The sequence below is a fragment of the Neomonachus schauinslandi genome, chromosome 2 (assembly GCF_002201575.2).
Source record: "Neomonachus schauinslandi chromosome 2, ASM220157v2, whole genome shotgun sequence".
Classification (NCBI taxonomy): domain Eukaryota; kingdom Metazoa; phylum Chordata; class Mammalia; order Carnivora; family Phocidae; genus Neomonachus; species Neomonachus schauinslandi.
The window spans coordinates 170,720,765-170,742,907 of record NC_058404.1 but is presented as its reverse complement, the minus strand read 5'-3'; the positions used below and the strand labels follow the sequence as shown (position 1 = coordinate 170,742,907).

General features: G+C 37.0%; 1 protein-coding gene and 1 pseudogene across 4 annotated transcripts in view; both read right to left on the bottom strand.

Moving 5' to 3' along the window:
- PDS5A (PDS5 cohesin associated factor A) overlaps positions 1 to 22,143 on the bottom strand; it is a 133,020-nt gene that overhangs the window by 98,720 nt on the left and 12,157 nt on the right. The window lies entirely within an intron of this gene.
- LOC110590758 lies at positions 4,203 to 5,526 on the bottom strand (annotated as a pseudogene). The gene has a single exon (XR_002480972.2). The product of XR_002480972.2 is annotated as a 60S ribosomal protein L4-like (transcript).

Below are 22,143 nucleotides of genomic sequence, written 5' to 3'. Positions count from 1 at the left end.
GACTCTTAATTTCAGCTCAGATCATAATCGCAGGGTCGTGGGATCAAGCCCTGCATCTGGCTCCATGCTCAGCGAGGAGTCTGAGATTCTCTCCTTCTCCCTCTACCTGTCTCCCTGCCTGCATGCACTCTCTCTCTTTCTAAATAAATAAAATCTTAAAAAAAAAGAATGTATTTATCATTCAATAGGATTTCTTAAGACACAAAAAGTACTAACAAAAATTGATTCTATGAAACTAAAATTAAAGTGTTATTTATTGAAAGGCATCACTAAAAAGTTTTTTAAAAGACATGCTACCAAATGAAAGCAGGTATTTGTGACAGGCATAACGAACAAAGAACCAGTCTTGTACATGTAAAGAATTTCTAGAATTCAACCAGAAAAAGAAAATGCAAATTATATGTCTATAATTTATTCTGAGTTAATTTCTGTATGTGTTGCGAGTTTCAGGTAAAGGTGTTCAGGCACCATTTGTATAAAAGACTATTCTTTCTCCATTAATTGTCTTGGCATCTTTGTTGAAAATAAAACTGACTGTAATGTGTAGGTCTATTTCTGGACTCTCTATTATGTTCCATTGCTCTATTTATCTATCATTTTAATAATACCACATAGTTTTGATTACTGTAGCTTCACATTAAGTTTTGAAATCAGGTAGGTGTATGAGTCCTCTAACACAGTATAAAAACAGGAGAAAGATATGAACAGACACTTTACAAAAAAAAAAAAATTATACACTGGTGGTAAGAATATAAAATGGTATAACCACTTTGGAAAACTGGCCATTTTTCATGAAGTTAAAGATACACCTAAAATCCAAGCCAAAAATTCCACCCTTAAGTATTTATGAAAACAAATGTTCACACAAATACAAGGTTCATAAAAGCTTTACTCAGAACGCCCTAAATTGTAATAACTATCTATTGACAGGTAAATGAATAAATCCATTGTGGTATACACATATAAAAAACTACTAATAACAATAAAAAGAACGTCATTTAGGCAACACCATAAATAAATCTCAAAAATATGCTAAGCCAAAAAAGCCAGACACAAATGGGGAGTAGAGTGGATTAAAAAGGACTGGGGGAAACATTTGGGGGTGACACATATGTTCATTATCTTGATTGTGATGACAGTTTCAAGGCTGTATACATGTATGTTAAAACTTGTCAAACTTACGTCCTGAGAGCCATTCTCTGACACCAACTAAGTGTACTACATTTCAATTCAGTTCTGACAGTAACTACCAGGAATTAGCACAAACCCTACAAGTTAGAGGACAAAATTCTTCTCAACACTGCCCCGCCCCCCCTTCAGATGCCACCCTACAAGCCCTGGAGGCCACCCATATTTCTGACAAACCAGCTGTATCTTTGGGACTTCCTACAACACCCTCAGGTTCAATAATTTGCCAGAACAACTCACAGAACTCACCTAAAGCACGATACTTATAATTACAGCTTTACTATAAAGGATGCAACTCAGGAAAGCCAAATGGAAAAAACACTTGGGGATGAAAGAGGGGGACAAAGAGCTTTCATGCCCTCTTCTGGTGGAATCCAACACAACACTCTCCCAGGACACCAATGTGTTCACCAACCAGTGAACTCTGAACCTTGGTATCCAGGTTTATTGGGGTTTTAATATAGGATTAATTATCGTATGACTGAACTCAATCTCTAGCCTCCCACCTCTTCCAGGTCAGGTGGCAAAGTTCCAACTCTCTAACCCATGCTTGGACTTTCTGATGACCCTCTAAGAGTCTAGGGGCAGGCCAAGAGTTGCCCAATTAGCATAACAAAGACACTCCTCGGACTCAGGATATTCCAAGGGTTTTTGAATCTCTATGCTAAGAACCGGTAACAAAGACTAGATATATTACTATTTCGTATTGCATAGTTTAGTATGTGCAACCTATTATATTTCTCAATTATGAAGTCAATACAGCTTTTTAAGATTTTATTTATTTGACACAGAGAGAGAGGGAGGGAGAAAGCAAGCACAAGCAGGGGGAGTGGCAGAAGGAGAGGGAGAAGGCTCCCCGCTGAGCAGGGAGCCCAGTGTCGGGCTCCTTCCCAGAACCCTGGCAGACACTTAACCAAATGGGCCACCCAGGTGCCCCTACAGCTGGTTTATTATTATTTATTTATTTATTTTATTATTTTTTAAAGATTTTATTTATTTGACAGAGACACAGCGAGAGAAGGAACACAAGCAGGGGGAGTGGGAGAGGGAGAAGCAGGCTTCCCATGGAGCAGGGAGCCCAATGCGTGGCTCCATCCTAGGACCCTGGGATCATGACCTGAGCCAGAGGCAGATGCTTAACGACTGAGCCACCCAGGTGCCCCTACAGTTGGTTTTTTAAAGTCACTACCTTGGGGAAGAGTAAAGTAAAAGATCTTTTTAAGTTTCCTCACTGGTAAAAATTAAATCAACTTTTTAGAAGTCCAACAAAGAAAATGAGAGTTCTCATTCGCTGTTAACTGAAATGTAAATTGTTACAACTACTTTGGTGTTTTCAGTGAAGTAGAAGATATGCACACCCAATGACTCAACAATTTCACTTATGTGTATATCTATGCCCTAAAGCAGGTTGTACATATACACAGAATACGTATACAAGTATATTCACAGCAATGTTGTTCGTAAATGCCAAAAAAAAAACTAGAAATCAAATGTCAACAGAAGACTGGATAAGTAGTACAACAGAGTACTATTCAGCAATAAAAATAATTGAAAAACAGATATAAGTAATAACATGGATGAAGCTCAAACATAATACTGAATAAGATGTATATCACAAGGAATCATATGATGTGATTCCATTCACATAAAATTCAAAAACTAAAACCAGAAAAAAAACCAAACTATATTTTTAGAGATGCATACATAGACAATGACATTATAAGCAAACTAAGAAGACTGCATTGATTCCACTGCTTATAGAAGTTTGGGTGTGTTGATATTTTCTTTCTCTCTCTCTCCCCCTCTCTCTCTTCCTCGCTCCCTCCCTCTCTCTTTTAAGTAGCCTCCACGCCCAACATCGAGCCCAATGCAGAACCTGAACTCACGACTCTAAGATCAAGACCTGAGCTGATAGCAAGAGTTGGACACTTAACTGACTGAGCCAACCAGGCACCCCGATACACTATTTCTTTATTCACATGTTCACTTTATAGTTACTTATTCAACTACAGTTTATGTATTTTTGTAAGCTATATTTCAAACATAAGAGACACACCATAACATACGTATATGCTTTTAGTAAAACAGTTAATAGCTATTTTTAATTACAGTAATAATAAATTTTTAAGTGTGCTAACCATCATGTGATTTTGAAAAATATTCTATATTTTAGGAATACATTTTGAAATAATAATGAAATGATATAATGCTCGAGAGGTTTGCTTCAGGAGTTTATTATTCTATTTTGCCCATTTTTGGTTTTGAATGATTTAATAAAAAGTTACAAAGCTTTAAAAATAATATTACATGTACCACAAGAATCTCAGATTTCCTTTAAAGCAACTAATCCAATCATCTTTTAGATAATATAAGGACTTCAAAAATTTCAACTCCATTAAAAATGAGAGGAAGAAGTGGGAGAAGGGGAGAGGAAGAATAATATAGAGGAAGAAATGCAGACCTAGAGATATTAACTAAAAAAATGTAATGAATTAATGGCAGTTCTAGGACTAAAAACTAAAACCTGCACCTCAAGATTAGTAATCTAATACTTTCCTGAACACCATTTAACTCTCATATGTCAGGGCTTTAAGTTTACAACCTATTTTTTTTTTCATTTTACTTATTACTCTCTGTCTTTTCTGCACTAGGACTTTTAAATTCTGCAAAGGCAATAAGAATGTATTCATTTGTGTGGTCCAGAATCTATAAAACTATACTGATACACAGCACTCTATTTGTTGAATTATGAATGAAACCATTAGTTCAGACAATCTCTATATGTACACTAAATTTTTAAACAACAACAAAAACATCCATCTTTCAGGGGTGAAAACATGTGAGCTTGGGAGTTAAATAAAACTTACGATTTTTATATCAAAATGGTGGCTCACTCACTAAGTGTATACACGGACTGCTAGATTAGAGTGAGTACTGAGCTGTTTGCTAGCATGTACTCCTTTCCACTTTCATATAATTACTTGTAACATAAATCCTTTTTTTTTTTCTTTTCTCCACTGGCTTTGATCAGGTCTTTATTCAAAATTAGCTGTCCAAAATGATTTGACTTTTATAGAATAAACCTAAGTTTTTAGGCAGCAGGCTTCTCCGCAGTGGGTTTCTTTTCTGCAGGCTTCTTGTCAGCTGCTGGTTTCTTGGTAGCTGCAGCCTTTTTCCCCACCACAGGTTTCTTCTGCTTTTTCACACCAACAGCCTTCTTTCCTTTCTTCCCTACCACAGGCTTCTTGCCTGGAACCCCCTTCTCATCTGATTTGGCTTCTAAGGCTGCTGCTGCCTTATCCATTTGGAGTTTGTGATTCTTGGCCTGGTGAAGAATGGTATTCCGGTGCATGGTCTTTGCATATGGGTTTAGCTTCAACATGATTATCAGGTTCTTCAGTGGATTCTTCTTCAGGATTCTGCGATGAATCTTCTTGCGTGGTGCTCGGAGGGCTCTTTGGATCTCTGGACTTTTCAAGATTCTTCTAAGGTCTGTATTAAGTATGCATGGTAAGGTTGTAGTTACTCTTGAGGGAGGCAGCCTTAAGCCAAGTGCCATACAGATCGTCCAACTTGCGGAAAGCACTTTCAGTCCAAATGCAAAAATGTCCCACATGCCCACCAGGAGCAAGTTTCAAAATGTTCAGTTTGCTTACATTAAGTAAAGTAATTCCAGGGATGTTTCTGAAGGCCTTGATGATACCGCTGTCTTCATTGTAGAAGTCTCTTGAGCTGAATACAACGGTTTCTCATTTTGCCCTTGCCAGCTCTCATTCGCGGAGAGGCATAGACCTTTTTGGTATCAGTCCAGGCTTTAAGTTTCTTAAGAAGGTAAAGAGCCTCCTTGGTCTTCTTGTAGCCTTCAACTTTATCTTCAACCACCAAAGGAAGATCAGGAATTTCCTCAATACGATGACCTTCAGCCATGACCAGTCCTAGTAAGGCTGAGGCAGCCAGGGCAGAGCAGATGGCATATCACTTCTGTGTTGTGTTCACTGCACGATGCCAACAGTGCCAGGTTTTGGTTGGTGCAAACATGCAGCCCCCATGACACATATTTCCAAAAGCACCCTGGCCAGAACGGTGAGTCCCTTTGCCTCAAACTCTGGGAATTCAAGCCACAGCTCTGCCAGTACCCCAAGACTCAGCACTGGTTTGATGACCTGCTAATTCACTGACAGCATATGGCTGTCTGTTGTTTTTGCGCAAGTTGGTGTGAACAAAGTTCACGATATCAGATCGAATGGAAGCCTTGAACACAGCAGGCAATGTAACATTTTTGCCACATGATTCCCCCTTTTCGGAGTACACAGATATCAATGGACGAGCACATGCCATCGTGGGGAGAGGAGAGGGCCCGTAACATAAATCCTTCTATCTAATATACATTTGGGGTGAAACCTGAGAGAATCAGGTGAGGCAGGAGTACAGTTAATGCATAAACCATTAGAACTACAAAAATAAAGTCTATCTAATACACATTCTGATTTGGGAGTTAAACAGATTAGAGCAACTTTTAGGCCTAATGCTCAAAGTTCAAGTGACATACTGACCAAATTTATCACATTATTATGTCTTTTCATTGCACCTAGATTTTAAATGTCTTTCAAGAAACAGTATTCTTAAGAGCCCTGACTGAGTATCTCAAAAGTGAGTTACCTTAATACTGAATACAGTTTATACAACTAACATTCCTTCTTACACCATAGCTTGTTTTACTTTAATTCTCAAAATCAAACTCAATGCTTCTAAATTGTTCTTAAAACATCTATTTTAATGTTACCACAATTCAAATAATGGTTCCCACTGACCAATATCTTCTGACATTTAAAGCATCATAATTTATACTCTTATCTTACTCTTATGTATGAATATATATGTGTATATATAAACATGTATAAATTTGTAAATATAAAATGTTATATTGATTTCAATCTACACTCTAGTCAAACTATATTCATTATCTTCCAAAAACATCCCAAGCATCTTTTTTTTTTTTTTTTAAGATTTTATTATTTGAGAGAGAGAGAATGAGAGACAGAGAGCACAAGAGGGAAGAGGGCAGAGGGAGAAGCAGACCCCCTGCTGAGCAGGGAGCCCGATGTGGGACTCGATCCCGGGACTCCAGGATCATGACCTGAGCTGAAGGCAGTCGCTTAACCAACTGAGCCACCCAGGCGCCCTCAAGCATCTTTTTATTTTTAATTTTATTTATTTGAGAAAGAAAGAGAGAGCATGCACACATGCAAGTGCTTGGGTGGAGGGGAGAGGGGGAAAGAATCTGAAGTAGACTCCACACTGAGTGCAAAGCCTGACCTGGGCTTGATCTCACCACCATGAGAACATGACCTGAGCTGAAACCAAGAGATGGATGCTTAACCAACAGAGCCATCCAGGTGTCCCATCCTAAGCATCTTAGGCTTTGCGCAGAAAAAAGAAAGAGCTCAGAGCGCAACACTTACTGAAGAAATATATGAATATGCCCTAGAACTGCTTCTACCCCTAACTATACTCCTCACTCAAAATACTTTTTTAAGATTTTATGTATTTATTTGACAGAGCGAGAGATAGAGAGCGCACAAGCAGGGGGCGTGGGAGAGGGAGAAGCAGGCTCCCCGCTGAGCAGGGAGCACGATGCATGACTCAATCCCAGGACCCTGGGATCATGACCTGGGCCAAATGCAGACGCTTAACTGACTCAGCCACCCAGGCAGCCCCCAAATACACTCTTGATTAAAATATTAATTAACTTAAAGTTTCTGCCCAAATTCTACTTCCTCTTTTATTTTGGAGAGAGGGAGAGAGAGCACGCACACAAGTGGGCGGAGGAGAGGCAGAGGGAGAGAGAAAATCTTAAGAAAGCTCTACGCCCAGCATGGAGCCCCACACAGGGCTCAATCTCATGACTCTTAGATCATGACCTGAGCCAAAATCAAGAGTTGGATGCTTATCCCACGGAGCCACCCAGATACCCCTCTACTTCCTCTTCTTGAAGCCCATTTGACCACCATAGTCTGAATGGATCGCGGACTCCTTTGAACTGAAAACAGAGTACCAATTACAAAGCAATTATATTATAGTGTCACCTTGCTGTACTTATTAATGTAAAAATCATGTATCCTCAAAATTTTGATCTCTAAGGGCTAGGTGCCATGTTTTACATATTCTACACTGGTCTTGTAAAGTAAGACAGAACTGCCTATTTCCTGAAGGAATGAAATGTACTAATATACTTTTTGACGTGCTCTAGACTTAAGTGGTGGACCAAGTCTGCGAATGTTAATCTCTTATTTGTCAATAACTATGCAATCAATATACACTTCAAGACTAAGTGCTAATATTAAGACAAAACAAAACATTAAAAATAGGACTACCATGATTCAGCAATTCCACTTCTGGATATTTACCTGAAGAAAACAAAAACACTAACTTTAAGAGGTATCTACAACTTCATGTTCACTGCAGCATTATTTACAACACCCAAGATATGGAAACAACTTAAGTGTCCATAGAAGAATGGATAAAGAAATTGTGTTTTTTAAACACACACACACATTCTCTCTCACACCAGAATATTATTCAGCTATAAAAAGGAGTGAAATCTTGCCATTTTCAACAACATGGATGAACCTCGGAGGCCTTATGCTAAGTAAAATAAGCGAGAGAAAGACAAATACCGTATTATCTCTCTTATATGTGGGATCTTAAAAAAAAACAAAACAAAAACAAAATATCAAAGGTGGGGGGTGGGGGGTGAGGGGTGGGAGAAATGGGTGAAGTGTTTATTTTTTTAGTTTAAGTTGAATAATTTCTAATTAAAAAAGAAGAAAAGAAAGAAACCCTGCACCTGGGCAAGAGGGAAAAAAACCCCACAACAAACAACAACAAAGCATCAATATAGCTATTTCATTCAATTTCAACAAATTAAGTTATTCTCCGGGGAAAAACTCAATAAGCCGTTTTACTAACAAGCCAATAGAGATTAAATTTGTTTTGTTACTAAAATATTTAGTTGATGTTCGTATTCTTTAACGAGACGTTATAATTTCATACCTAAATTGAGTGGTATAGAAAAGTTAGATGCTACACATACCACTACCCTCTTCCTGAACTCCAAACCCAAATTTATTCTAAAGGCCCATTCTATTAGTCCCAAGCCATTTAATAATTTATATACTATAAAACTACACTTTCAATGACTCCTGAAAAGTTTCTTAACTAGAGGAAATGTTTTACGACATTTGTTTCCACTTTTAAGGTAATCCAGTACTAACAGAGTTCTAAAAATAACCTGGATACTGACTGTAACAGAGACAGTCATCACAGAAGCTATTTTAGCTTCAAGGGCAATTTATAAGGTCCTAAAATATGAATAACTTTAAAGCCTGAGAGGTTCACACCTGTACTGAGGCTTAAGAGGTTTTCACTTTTGTTTTAACATATCTTAGATGTTCTTGGGGTAGTGAGGTTGAAGGATAAAATGAGTGAAGGCAACATTATACAAACCAATTAATTATCCTACAGTTTGACCCTCATAATAGAAAAAATTCTCAATGAAAGCATATTTTTGTAGGTAAAGTATCTGTAATAGTACTAATAGCTATCATTTATTGAGTTTTTGCTATGTGCGGGCATATTTCAAATAATTTAAATGTACTATTAACTCCTCTAATACAATGATTACTTATGGGAGGGCATTATTATTAAATTCCTCATTTAACAGATGAGGAAACTGAGGCTAAGTAACTTGCTCAAGAGTAAAAAAATTCAAATCCAGGCAGTGTGGCTTATCACTCTCATGTCCTTCTTACCACTCAACCTATACATTATATATAGTATAGTATGGTATAGTACAGTAGGACAAGTGGTTGTCCAAAATGACTACAGAGAAATAAAATACCTACATATACAGTATACTATAGAAACTATATTGTTATAGTGCTATAAATACTACATGGTTATGTTCCCAAGCCAACTCAAAAAGCCTATTTTTCTCACAATGTAGCTAGGTGAAGACTATAGTAGAGAATTTAGATGGGAGGAGATGGCAGCTTAATGAATACCATTAATATATTAATTTAACTTCAAGTTTTCTAGCTTTCCTTTTCCTAAAGGTGGATTATTTGCCCTTCTCCTAAAATGATCAATCATTATTCAAGATCTTTCTATTCAAAAATGCAATGAGGGGACACCTGGGTGGCTCAGTTGGTTAAATGTCTGCCTTGGACTCAGGTCATGATCCAAGGGTCCTGGGATCGAGTCCCGCACTGGGCTCCGCACTCAACAGGGAATCTGCTTCTCCCTCTGCCTGCCGCTCCCCCTGCCTGTGTGTGCGCTCACGTGCGCTCTCTGACCAAAAAAAAAATCTTAAAAAAAAAAAAAATGCAATGAAAAGTAGCTGGCTTATCTTAGGGTTAAGTGGATTAAAATTTGGAAAGGAGAAGAAAAACGAGATTTAAGCAGACAAGTATATATATGTGGGAAAAAACAGATGGAATTAATTATGGTACACACAGTGACAGCCAGGGGATAAGCAATATTAAGTACAGGGAAATTCTTGCTAGGGGCAAGATGAAAAGGGAATGGTGGGGAAGGGTAGACAGTGGTAGGGAAGCTGAACTGGGCAAAGGCTGCCAGAAAATACTTCTGCCCAAAAGAACTTGATGACTGCTACAGAAAGGGAAAATCAAAAGCTGGATCTTTGAAAAGATCAACAAAATGGACAAACCTTTAGCTAGACAGACCAAGAAAAAAGAGAGAAGACTCAAGTGACTGGAATTAAAAATGAAAGAGGGGATATTACAATTGATCATACCAAAATAAAAAGGATTATAAAGGAATACTATGAAGAACTGTATGCTAATAAATTAGACAACTTAGATGAAAGGCATAAATTCCTAGAAAAACACAAACACCTCAAGAAAAAATAGGAAATCTGAATAAATCTATAACAAATGAAGAGATTGAATTAGCAATCAAAAATACAAAGAAAAGCCCAGGCCCAGATGGCTTTACTGCTAAATTCTACTGAACATTTAAATAATTAATACTAATTTTCCTCAAACTCTACCAAAAAATAAAAGATGATGAAACACTTCCAACTCATTTTATGAGGTCAATATTAACCTAATTCCAAAACTAGACAAACATATCACAAGAAAACTATAGACCAATCTCTTAAAAAATATGGATGCAAAAATCTTCAACAAAATACCAACAAACAAAATTCAGCAACATAAAAAGGATTACACATTATGATCAAGTGGGATTTATGCCAGGAATACAAGGTTGATATTTCACTTGAAAATCAATTAATGTCGGGGTGCCTGGGTGGCTCAGTCATTAAAAGCCTGCCTTCAGCTCAGGTCATGATCCCAGGGTCCTGGGATCGAGCCCCGCATCGGGCTCCCTGCTCGGTGGGAAGCCTGCTTCTCCCTCTCCCACTCCCCCTGCTTGTGTTCCCTCTCTCGCTGTGTCTCTCTCTGTCAAATAAATAAAATCTTAAAAAAAAATATTATGGATAAATAAATTTTGGTATATTCATACAATGAAAAAGAATTACTGTACCCCATAACAATAAGGTTGAATTTCAGACAAGGATGTTTTAGTAAAATGGCCAGACATAAATGAGTATGTACTACATGATTCTATTTGTACTAAGTTTGGTGGCAAAACTTCTGATAGAGATCAGAAGAGTGTCTATCTCTGGGGAGGAAACTAAGTCAGCCTGCTGGGTGCCAAAAGTGTTCTGCATCTTGATCTAGATTATGATTGTGTGTAAATACATATATAAAAATTAACAGAATGTTACACTATGGTTTATAGAGAGAATACAAGAGAGTGGAAAAATATCTTTAAAGCACTGGAACTGTCCACCCAGAATTTTGTATGCAAAAAGTAATATCCTTCAAAAATGAAGGTAAATTAGTCATTTTCAAACAAATAAAAACTACATAAAATTACCTCAGCAAGTCCTCACTAAAATATACACTTAAGGGAGGTTCCTCAAACTGAAGGGTATTATCATCAAGTGGAAAATCCAATATTTGGGAGGGAATGAAAAACAACAAGAAATGGTAAAAGTGCACAAACATAAAAGACTATTTCCCTTGCAACTTTGTTTAATGTGTGGTTTATAAATATATCTGTGGGGGTGCCTGGGTGGCTCAGTCGTTAAGTGTCTGCCTTCGGCTCAGGTCATGAGCCCAGGGTCCTGGGATCAAGCCCCGCATCGGGCTCCCTGCTCGGCGGGAGGCCTGCTTCTCCCTCTCCCACGCCCCCTGCTTGTGTTCCCTCACTCGCTGTGTTTCTCTCTGTCAAATAAATAAATAAATAAAACCTTAAAAAAAAAAAATATATATATATATATATATATATCTGTGGTATAAAGAGAGGGGGATAAATGGACCCATATTGATAAAAGATTACATTTTACATGAATTAGTATAAAAATGAAAGTCTAAGACTGTAAAAATTAAAGATGTGTATTTCAATCTCTGTGCAACCAGACATAGACACACAGAACAAAAAAGTATGCCTATAAAGCCAATAGATAATTAAACTGGAATTCTAAAAAACAGCATATTAAAAGACAGGAAAGAAGAGAAAAACAAACAGGTGAGACAAATAGAAAAAGTACAAAATGGTAGACATATACATCCAACCACATCAATTAAATGTGATTACTCCAATTTATGCAAAAATTGCTAAAATGGATAAAAACAGTATTAAAAACTTAAAAAGCATGACCCAGCTATATGCTGGATGCATGTTAAATATAAAGACACACTGGTTAAAAGAAAAATGTGGAAAAATATATAATGCAGACAAAAACTATAAAAAGGATGGAGTTTAGACATCAAGAACTTATTAGGAAGATGTAACAATCATAAATGCAACGATATGTGCCTTACAACAATTATAAAATAAATGAAAGAATAATCAACAGAATTAAGGGAGAAATATACAATTCCACAATCACAGAGATTTTATCACTCTTTCTCAGCAACAGAACCAGGTCAAAACTTTTAAAAATCAGTGAAGACTTCGATGATGAGTAACAATCTCAATCCCGACAAAATGGACACTAAATGACCTTATAGAACACTGCGTCCATCCAACAAATACACATTCTTTCCAGGTGCACATGATATGCCTGCCAAGAGAGGCCATATGCTAAGCCAAAAAAACAAAAATTTCAACAGATTTCAAAAGACTATAATCTTATAGAATATGTTTTCTGATCACAGGATTAAATTAGAAATCATTGACAATCAGATATTTATAAATACTTCAAGTATTTGGAAATTAAATCACACATTTCTGAAGGAGTCATAGGTCAAAGAAAAAAATCACAAAGAAATGAAAAAACATTTCTAACTAAATGGTAATGAAAACATCAAAACTAGTGAGATGCAATTAAAAGTATTTTGAAAGAAATGCATAGCTTTAAAAAGCTTATGTTAGGACAGTGGTTCTCAACCAAGGTGGTTTTGCCCCCCCAGGGGACATTTGGCAGTATCTGGAAACATTTTTAGATGTCATTACTGGGAGGAAGGGGCCTGCAACTGGCATCTAGTGGGTCCATTTGCAGGATGCTGCTAAACATCCTACAATGCACAAGACAGCCCTCCAAGACAAAGAATTACCTGGTCTAAACTGTCAAGAGTGCAGAGGTTGAGAAAATTCTGTATATGAAATAGAAAAAAGAACAAATCAATAGAAAATAAACAAGCAATTGAAAAAATGAGCAAAACCAAAAGTGAGATCTTTGAAGAGTAACAGAATTGACAAACCTCTTGCCAAACATACCACAGATCCTATAGACATTAAAAGGATAATATTATAAATATCTACTTCATGTGGATAAAAAACTTAGAAGAAATGGACAAATTCCTTTAAAATACATTGCTGGTGAACCTGTAAAATAGTACAACCACTCTGGGAAAAAGACTAGCAGTTGCCTCCTAAATTAAACATAACCTGGGGTGCCTGGGTGGCTCAATCAGTTAAGCGTCTGCCTTCAGCTCAGGTCATGATCCTGGCGTCCCAGGATCAAGCCCCACATCAGGCTCCCTGCTCAGCAGGGAGGCTGCTTCTCCCTCTGCCCCTCACCCACTCCGGCTCTCACTCTCTTTCTCACTCTCTCTCTTGCTCTTTTAAGATTTTAAAATCTTAAATCTTAAAAAAAATAAACATAAGCTATCTTATGATCCAATGACTGCCCTCCTAGGTACTTACCCAATATAAATAAAAGCATATGTCCAAAAGAAGACTTGTACAGGAATGTGTATAACACCTTCATAATAGCCTAAAGCATAAACAGTCCAAATTTCCATTAATACAAGAATGGTAACACAAATTGGGATATTCATACAATGGAATAATATGGAGCCATGAAAAGGTACAAACTAATGATACAGGCAACAACAAGGATGAATCTCAAAAGCATTATGATGTATGATAGAGGACTTCACAAGAGTAAATACATACTGTATAGTTCTAGTTTATGAAGTTTTAGAAGAGGCAAAACTAATCTAGGTTTAAAAAATTTTAAGTGTAATTACCACCATGGGGGTGGTAGAGGGGCAGAGATTACCTAAAGGGAACATGAGGGAACTTTCTGGGGTGATGGTAATGTTCTATATCATGATAAGAGTTTGGGTTATAGGGGTGCCTCAGTGGCTCAGTTGTTAAGCGTCTGCCTTCGGCTCAGGTCATGATCTCAGGGTCCTGGGATTGAGCCCCACATCAGGCTCCCTGCTCGGTGGGAAGTCTGCTTCTCCCTCTCCCACTCCCCCTGCTTGTGTTCCCTCTCTCGCTGTGTCTCTCTCTGTCAAATAAATAAATAAAATCTTAAATAAAAAAAAAAAGTTTGGGTTATACATGAATAAGCATTGGTTAAAACTCATCAAATAGTAAGCTATATATATTACCCTCCCACACAGAAAAACTATAATGTGAATTCAAATTAATGATATCCGTGATAAAGTGTTTAGAGGTAAAGTATACTGATGAATGCAACTCACCTTGAAATACATTTAAAAAAAGATGGACAGAATAGATGTATTCATACACACATATACACACACGAAAAGCAAAATATAGCAAATCCAGTTCAACCAGTTAAGAATTTATTCAATCTCTCACACTAACAACCTGACAAAAGAAGAGATATGTTTACTTCTGTGCATAATTATTATTTACCTCAGTCTATTATTTTATAATGTCCAGCATTCAATCAAAAACAGGAGGGGAATAGGGGAGACAGACCCATTGTCAAGAGATAAATAAGTCAACAGAAGCATACCCAGAAATGGCCCAAATGCTTAAGCTATCAGACAGGTACTTTAAAATAATTAAAATTAATATGTTCAAAGATATAGTAGAAAAGGCAGACACACGCATTAACAATGGGGAATTTCAGCATGTAAACAAAAGCTGTAACAAACTGCTGAATATTATCAAACAGACTGGAGGTGCAATAGGGAAAGAAAAAAATGGGGAAGAAATATTTGAAGAAACAATGGTTGAATATTTTTCAATAATAAGGAAAGATAAACTATATATCTAAGAAACTCAGAGAACCCTAAACCTGATATATACAAAGAAATGCACAAAAGACACTTAATAGTCAGAAAAAGGAAAAAAATCAGCAGCCCTTTTACTAAGTGATAGGGCAATTTGCTATTTGAAATGCTTTATTTAATCACCATCGTATATTTCAAGCATTGACAATTTGCAAATAACTGAAGTGAAGTGATAAGTAATAAAGCCACATAAACATTTCACTTTTGATGAAAATCAAAAGTGAAGGCCCACAGGGGGAAAAAAAGAATCATAACACATTTGTAAATAAGAATGATTAGTTTTGGAATGCCACACACTATTGAAAATGCATAACAGTTCAATGCTTCCTGACCCTTCTATTTTGGAAAAGTACAACTCTCATTAGTAAAATATATATGGACTACCAATTTAACTTGAATTATTTTAAAACTCCAACATGCTATATTTGCAGCTGTCAGCTCAAATTAGGAAGACTAGGATGGAATGAGATTTCATTTGGAAACCCAGAATGTCTGCTTTCATAAGTAAATAACCCCATCAAATGACCCTGTGAGCTAATTACATTTGAGGATAATTTTTGTTAAATTAAATTTGTATAACTACTAGTAAAACCATATAACAAACATGTAGATTGGGGCGCCTGGGTAGCTCAGTTGGTTAAGCATCCAACTCTTAATTTCGGCTTATGATGGCTCAGGTCACGATCTCAGGGTTGTGAGATTCAGCCCCATGTCAGGCTCTGTGCTGGGCATGGAGCCTGCTTAAGATTCTCTCTCTCCCTCTGCCCCTCCTCTCCCTCTAAAAAAAATGTAGATTAATAGAGTTCTAAATAACAGACTGCCATTGGATAATGTAAAAGATGTCATGGTATACATAGTTGCATGCCTTCCAAATAAATTTAAATGTCTTCAGGATAGAGCGAAGTTTAAAATAATTAGGGAGGGAAGTTTGTTTCTGGGCACAATTTAAACAATGTAAAAATCCTATAACGAATTTAAAAAATCTTTTTTAGATGAAATTTTTGAGAATAGTTAATATGAAATTTAGCAATAAGGAAAGTAAAACATGTTTCTGGGGTTCTCAGTGTATATTCTCTGTATCAAGAATACCAGAGGGGCTTACTGAAAATGCAGGGGAAAAAACGCAGAAAACTGAGCCCACTCCTAAACTACTAAATTGGGGATAGAGGGGTGGGAGATTACCAAGTATCTAATTTTTTTTTTTTAATCGGGTATCTAATTCTTAAAAGCACCAGGTGATATTTAAAAACTCTAAAAATCTGAGAACCACTAATCTAGATTAAAGCATGCTGAGTATGTCCAAAATTTAAAATCTTCTTTTTAAAACCAACACTTAAAGCTCCACTTTGGCCAAATAAGAAAAGTCAAAATTAGAAATATTAAGAGGACAATACATTCAACTTAGATAAAAAATATAAGTAATACGTAAATAATAAACATTTGAGATTTTCCACAGTAAAAAATATATAGGAAGGGAGGAGGGATATATAGGCAGAGCAGAGACAACTTTTAGGGCACTGAAAATACTCTAAATGTTATTATAAAGATGGATATATGTCAATATACATTTGCCTGGACCCAAAGAATGTGCAACACCAAGAATAAACCTAAGGTAAACTATGGACGTTGGGTGATTATGTATCAACATAGGTTCATTTTTGGTAAGAAACGTACCATTCTGTTGAGTGATACTGATAATGGGGGAGGCCATGCATGTGTGGGGAAGGAGGTATATGGGAAATCTCTATACCTTCCCTTCAATTTTGTTCTGAAACAAAAATTGCTCTAAAAATAAATTCTTAAAAAAAAAAAGAATATGGACTTTGGGTGATGATGATGTGTTAATGTCCACGGAATGTAACAAACATACTACTCTGGTGCTGGATGTAATGGTGGCAGGGAGAGGGGAGACAGGAAGTTGATGGGAATTGTGTACTTTCTACTTAATTTTGCTAAGAACTAAAATTGCTCTAAAAAATAGCATCTGTTAAAAAAAACATTAAGTGAATACTAAACAAAAATGTATAGAAAAATATAAAGGACAAGTGAAACAGTGTATTATAATCTAAAAAATCTGGTAAAATATCAACTAAAGGACGAGAAATGAATATAATAGACAAAATTACATAACATTACTTCCAAGAGATCTAAAATCAATTTCATCTTATTACTGCCTGATGATTTTTACCACTTTTTTCAAAACTAGGTATATGCTTCAAGAAGAAAACCATTTCTAAACTTCTGCCAAAAACAAACTAGTCTTCTTACACATGCTGACTCAGTCCTTAAACATTTTTATTCAAGGATTTTCTTTTTGTGTAATGAAAAATTTACCTCTACTTATTTTATAATGGCTAGATGAAGGATATTCAAACATTTGAAATTATAGGACAATTATACATGTCCAATTAAATACAAGTTTAATTTTCAAGTATTAAACTTAACAATTTGGCATCAGTTTATTAACATTTACTTAAATTCCTAACACAGAAATCCTAAAAAATTTTGGAAAAAAATTTTGGAGGGGCGCCTGGGTGGCTCAGTCGTTAAGCGTCTGCCTTCGGCTCAGGTCATGATCCCGGGGTCCTGGGATTGAGGCCCACATCAGGCTCCCTGCTCGGTGGGAATCCTGCTTCTCCCTCTCCCACTCCCCCTGCTTGTGTTCCTTCTCTCGCTGTGTCTCTGTCAAATAAATAAATAAAATCTTAAAAAAAAAATTTTTTTTTGGAAAAAATGTGATAAAAATCCAATTCATATGATAGTCTAGTACATAAAATTCTAGTAACCACTCTTTTTTTTTTTTTTAAGATTTTATTTATTTATTTGAGAGAGAGAATGAGAGAGAGAGAGCACATGAGAGGGGGGAGGGTCAGAGGGAGAAGCAGACTCCCCGCTGAGCAGGGAGCCCGATGCGGGACTCGATCCCAGGACTCCAGGATCATGACCTGAGCCGAAGGCAGTCGCTTAACCAACTGAGCCACCCAGGCGCCCTAGTAACCACTCTTTTAAAATTTTACTCAGCCACAGTCTTCACACCTAGTGTCATAGGAGTAACTCTCACCAACTAACAGATCTATTTAGACAGTATCAATTAGAAATAGATTACTGTTCAACCAAAGATGCTATCTGGTCTGGAAAGGAGGACAAAAAGACCACAAATCAGCCACAAAGGTGGTATTCACGTGTAAAATTAACTGCTTGAACAGTTAGCTTTGTTAATCACGCAAAACTATGACTTAGACACGAGACTCCTCAGCACAAATGTGAGTTGTTTTTTTTTTTTAACTCAAATTCCTTTCTTTGGCATTTAAGAAATTTAACCATTTCAAGAGGTACCTTCCTCTTTTTTTTCTCTCAACTACTCTCTTATGATGCATTAGCTCTAGCAAAACTGTTCTACTAATTTTCTTCAAACACACCAAGCATGCTTCTGCCACTCAGTTTTTGTCCCCGCTATTTGTCTGGAATGTGTTACCACCTATTTGTCTACCACAGTCTGAGCCTTCAAATTCCAGTCCAACTGTCACCTTCTCCACGAAACTTTTCTTGACGATCAAAATTCATAGTATTTCTTTATCCAAAGAAACAAACGCAATCCTAGCACAATCCTAGCATGCAATCCTAGTAACTGGCATTTAATTTGTAAGTTATATATGATAATCTCAAATATTGTTTCTTCATATAAATGGAAATCCATTCCAGTGTTATTCTAGTATAAACCTACTTTCCCCAATGGACTAATACTTTTTAAGGGCTGGTTTTAACAGCACCAATCACAGTACTCCTACCTTGGTAGGAAGTTTTGAATGTTTGATCTTAATAATTTTATTTATTTTTTAAAGTTTTTTTTTAAAAGATTTTATTTATTTATTTGAGAGAGAGAGAATGAGAGAGAGCACATGAGAGGGGTTAGGGTCAGAGGGAGAAGCAGACTCCCTGCCGAGCAGGGAGCCCGATGGCGGGACTTGATCCAGGGACTCCAGGATCATGACCTGAGCCGAAGGCAGTCGCTTAACCAACTGAGCCACCCAGGCGCCCTGATCTTAATAATTTTAAAACATGAAAAAAAAACATATTATAGCAGTTCCCAACTTTTAAAATACCACATCATACGGGCGTCTGGCTGGCTGAGTCTGTAGAGCAGGTGACTTTTGATCATGCAGTTGTGAGTTCAAGCCCCACATGGTGTATAGAGATTACTTATTAAAAAAAATAAAGTAAAAATAAACTAAAAAAATATCACATCATACACACAAAAAAAAGATAAAATATTTGTAACCTCCAAATATGGAGTCCCTCAGACTCCTATATTTAGGCACACCTGTAACTGTATGGAAGTACACTAGTTGGGAAGCTCTGCATTAATGTAAAAAACCAAATGCCAACAGCAAGGGCAAGAAGATTAGTAAATTCCTTTGTTATTTTTGTATTCAGCTTTCTATTATAAACATTATCTAGAAACCTCTTGATTTGTAGTCTTCAGCAAATAAAAACTTGTTAAGCTTTTATATAATGTATAAACTCTACTCATTTTATCTAAGTGGGGAATTCAAATGGACATAATTCCATGTGCCAACAACCTCAGCCTAGTGCTTAACTTAAAACATTAATTCTGAAAATAGAAGCTAATAGAAACAAAATTCATTAATGACCTTAAAACCTGTTCTCCTACTGTGAGAACTCATCAGTTTTTTCCTTGGATGTCTACAGATTTCTGATAGGAAAAATAAATCATGGTATTGGCATTCTACATATCAATGTCGCTTATTTCATATAGGATTTTTAACATGCCTTCACCTAATTTCTATTTAATTCAAGGTGTTGAATTAAGACCTAAGTGAGACTTGATTTCAACACCATCTTTGTTACTAACATTTTGTCCCCACCACCTCATTTCTTTAAACAAACTAAAAAAACCTAGAAACTAAAACAGTCACTCAATTCCCTTTGAGTTTTTAAAGATATCTAAATAGGGTTCTTACCCCTCTGAACCTCAATATGATACGTAAGTTTAATCATTCCCATAAAGAACTCTTGTTGCCAGGAGTTAATAAAATGGCTTTTTTGCAACATATTAATTTGCCAATTTGCTAATTTAAAAGCAAGCATTACGGGATGCCTGGGTGGCTCAGTCGGTTAAACATCTGCCTTTGGCTCAGGTTGTGATCCTGGGGTCCTGGAATCGAGTCCTGCATTGGGCTCCTCCTTGCCCAGTGGGGAGCCAGCTTCTCCCTCTGCCTGCTGCTCCCTCTGCTTATATGCTCTCTCTCTCTCTCTGACAAATAAATAAATAAAATCTTAAAAAAAAAAAAAATAGGCATTACTTTAAATAAATAAATGTAGGCATTACTTGAGAATACATAATGAGAGCCTGGGCATTCTTATACTAGCTGATAGAAGTCCAAAATGGTACAACCCCTATGGAGGAGAATTCGACCACCCCCAAAAAAAAAAAAAAAAAAAAAAACCCAATGCATACATATATATCTGTACCTATGTATCTATAGATCTATATAGATACAGATATATATAGATAGCTCATAAATTTACCTTTTTTTTTTATAAAGATTTTATTTATTCATTTGAGAGAGAATGAGATAGAGAGAGCATGAGAGGGGGGAGGGTCAGAGGGAGAAGCAGACTCCCTGCCGAGCAGGGAGCCCAATGCGGGACTCGATCCCGGGACTCCAGGATCATGACCTGAGCCGAAGGCAGTCGCTTAACCAACTGAGCCACCCAGGTGCCCCATAAATTTACCCTTTGACCCAACAATTCCACTCCTAGAAATTTGCCCTGAAGATACACTTCTACAAGTACAAAACACGTGAAACAAGGTTATTGACATTAGCATTATTTGTAATACCAAAATATCAGAAACAATCAGACTAGCTGAATAAACTATGGCACATCTACACATACAGTACTAAAACACCACAAAAAAGAATTAAAAAAAGATTTCCAGATACGGAAATTTCCAAGTGAAACTGGAGTGACTTCCAAAATATACTAAGTGAAAAAAAAGCAAAGTACAAAAGAGTACATATAGTCTACATTTTTAAAAAAAATATTTTTTTTATTTACTTGAGAGAGAGAATGAGCGGGGTGAGGGGCAGGGGGGAGAGAGAGAGAGAGAGAAAGAAGCAGACTCCCTCCTGAGCAGCAAGCCTGAGGCGGGGCTCAATCCCAGGACCCGGAGATCATGACCTGAGCTGGAGGCAGATGCTTAACGGACTGAGCCACCCAGGCACCCCAGTAGTCTACACTTTGAGTAAAAAGGGAGACAACACAGAAAGCACTGACCAAGAACTAATGAAAATGACAAGAGTTATTTATTTTTATTATAAGAAAGTATATGCCTGTACGAGTGGGGGAAGGAGCAGAGGAAGAGAGATCCTCCAGCAGGCTCCCTGATAAGCATGGAGCTGGACACAGATGGACGGGGGCGGGGTACGGGTGGCAGCCTCCCAGGGCCCTGAGATCATGACCTGATAGCCTGAGCCGAAATCAAGAGTTGGTCACTCAACCAATTGAGCCACCCAGGCACCCTGAAAATGATTACCTATAGTGGGTGGTTGCATGGAAAGGATAAGGATGGGAGTAAGGCTTCTGAAAAGTATAAGTTTTTATATAGTACTGACTTTTGAACCATGTAAAATTAAATAAAAAGAATGAAGTAATCCCTAAAATTAAATACTCCAATTCAACAACAACAGAAAAACCAAACCAATTAAAAAATGGGCCAAGGACCTGAATAGACATTTCTCCAAAGAAGATACACAAATAGCCAACAAGCATGAAAAGATGCTAAACATCACTCATCAGGGAACTACAAATCAAAACTACAATGAGACATCATCCCACATCTGTTAAATATAGCCACTATCAAAAACACAGAAGGGGTGCCTGGGTGGCTCAGTCGGTTGGGCGTCTGCCTTTGGCTCGGGTTGTGATCCCAAGGTCCTGGGATCAAGCCCCACATTGGGCTCCTTGCTCAGCAGGGAGCTTGCTTCTCCCCTGTCTGCTGTTCCCCCTGCTTCTGCTTGCTCTCTCCCTCTCTGTCAGAGAAATAAATAAAATCTTAAAAAACAAACAAACAAAAAAACCACCAAAAATAATAAGCACTGGTGAGGATCTGGAGAAATTGGAATCCTTGTGCACTTCTGGTGCAGCTGCTATGGCAACAGTAATTTTCTAATTTTCAAAAAAATTAGAAATGGAACCATCATATGATCCAGCAGTATATATTCTGGGTATACACGCAAAAGAATTGAAAACAGGATCTCAAAGAGATACCCAGGTTCAATGCAGTATTCTTCACAATAGCCAAGAAGGAGAAGCAACCTAAATGTCCATCAACAGATTACTG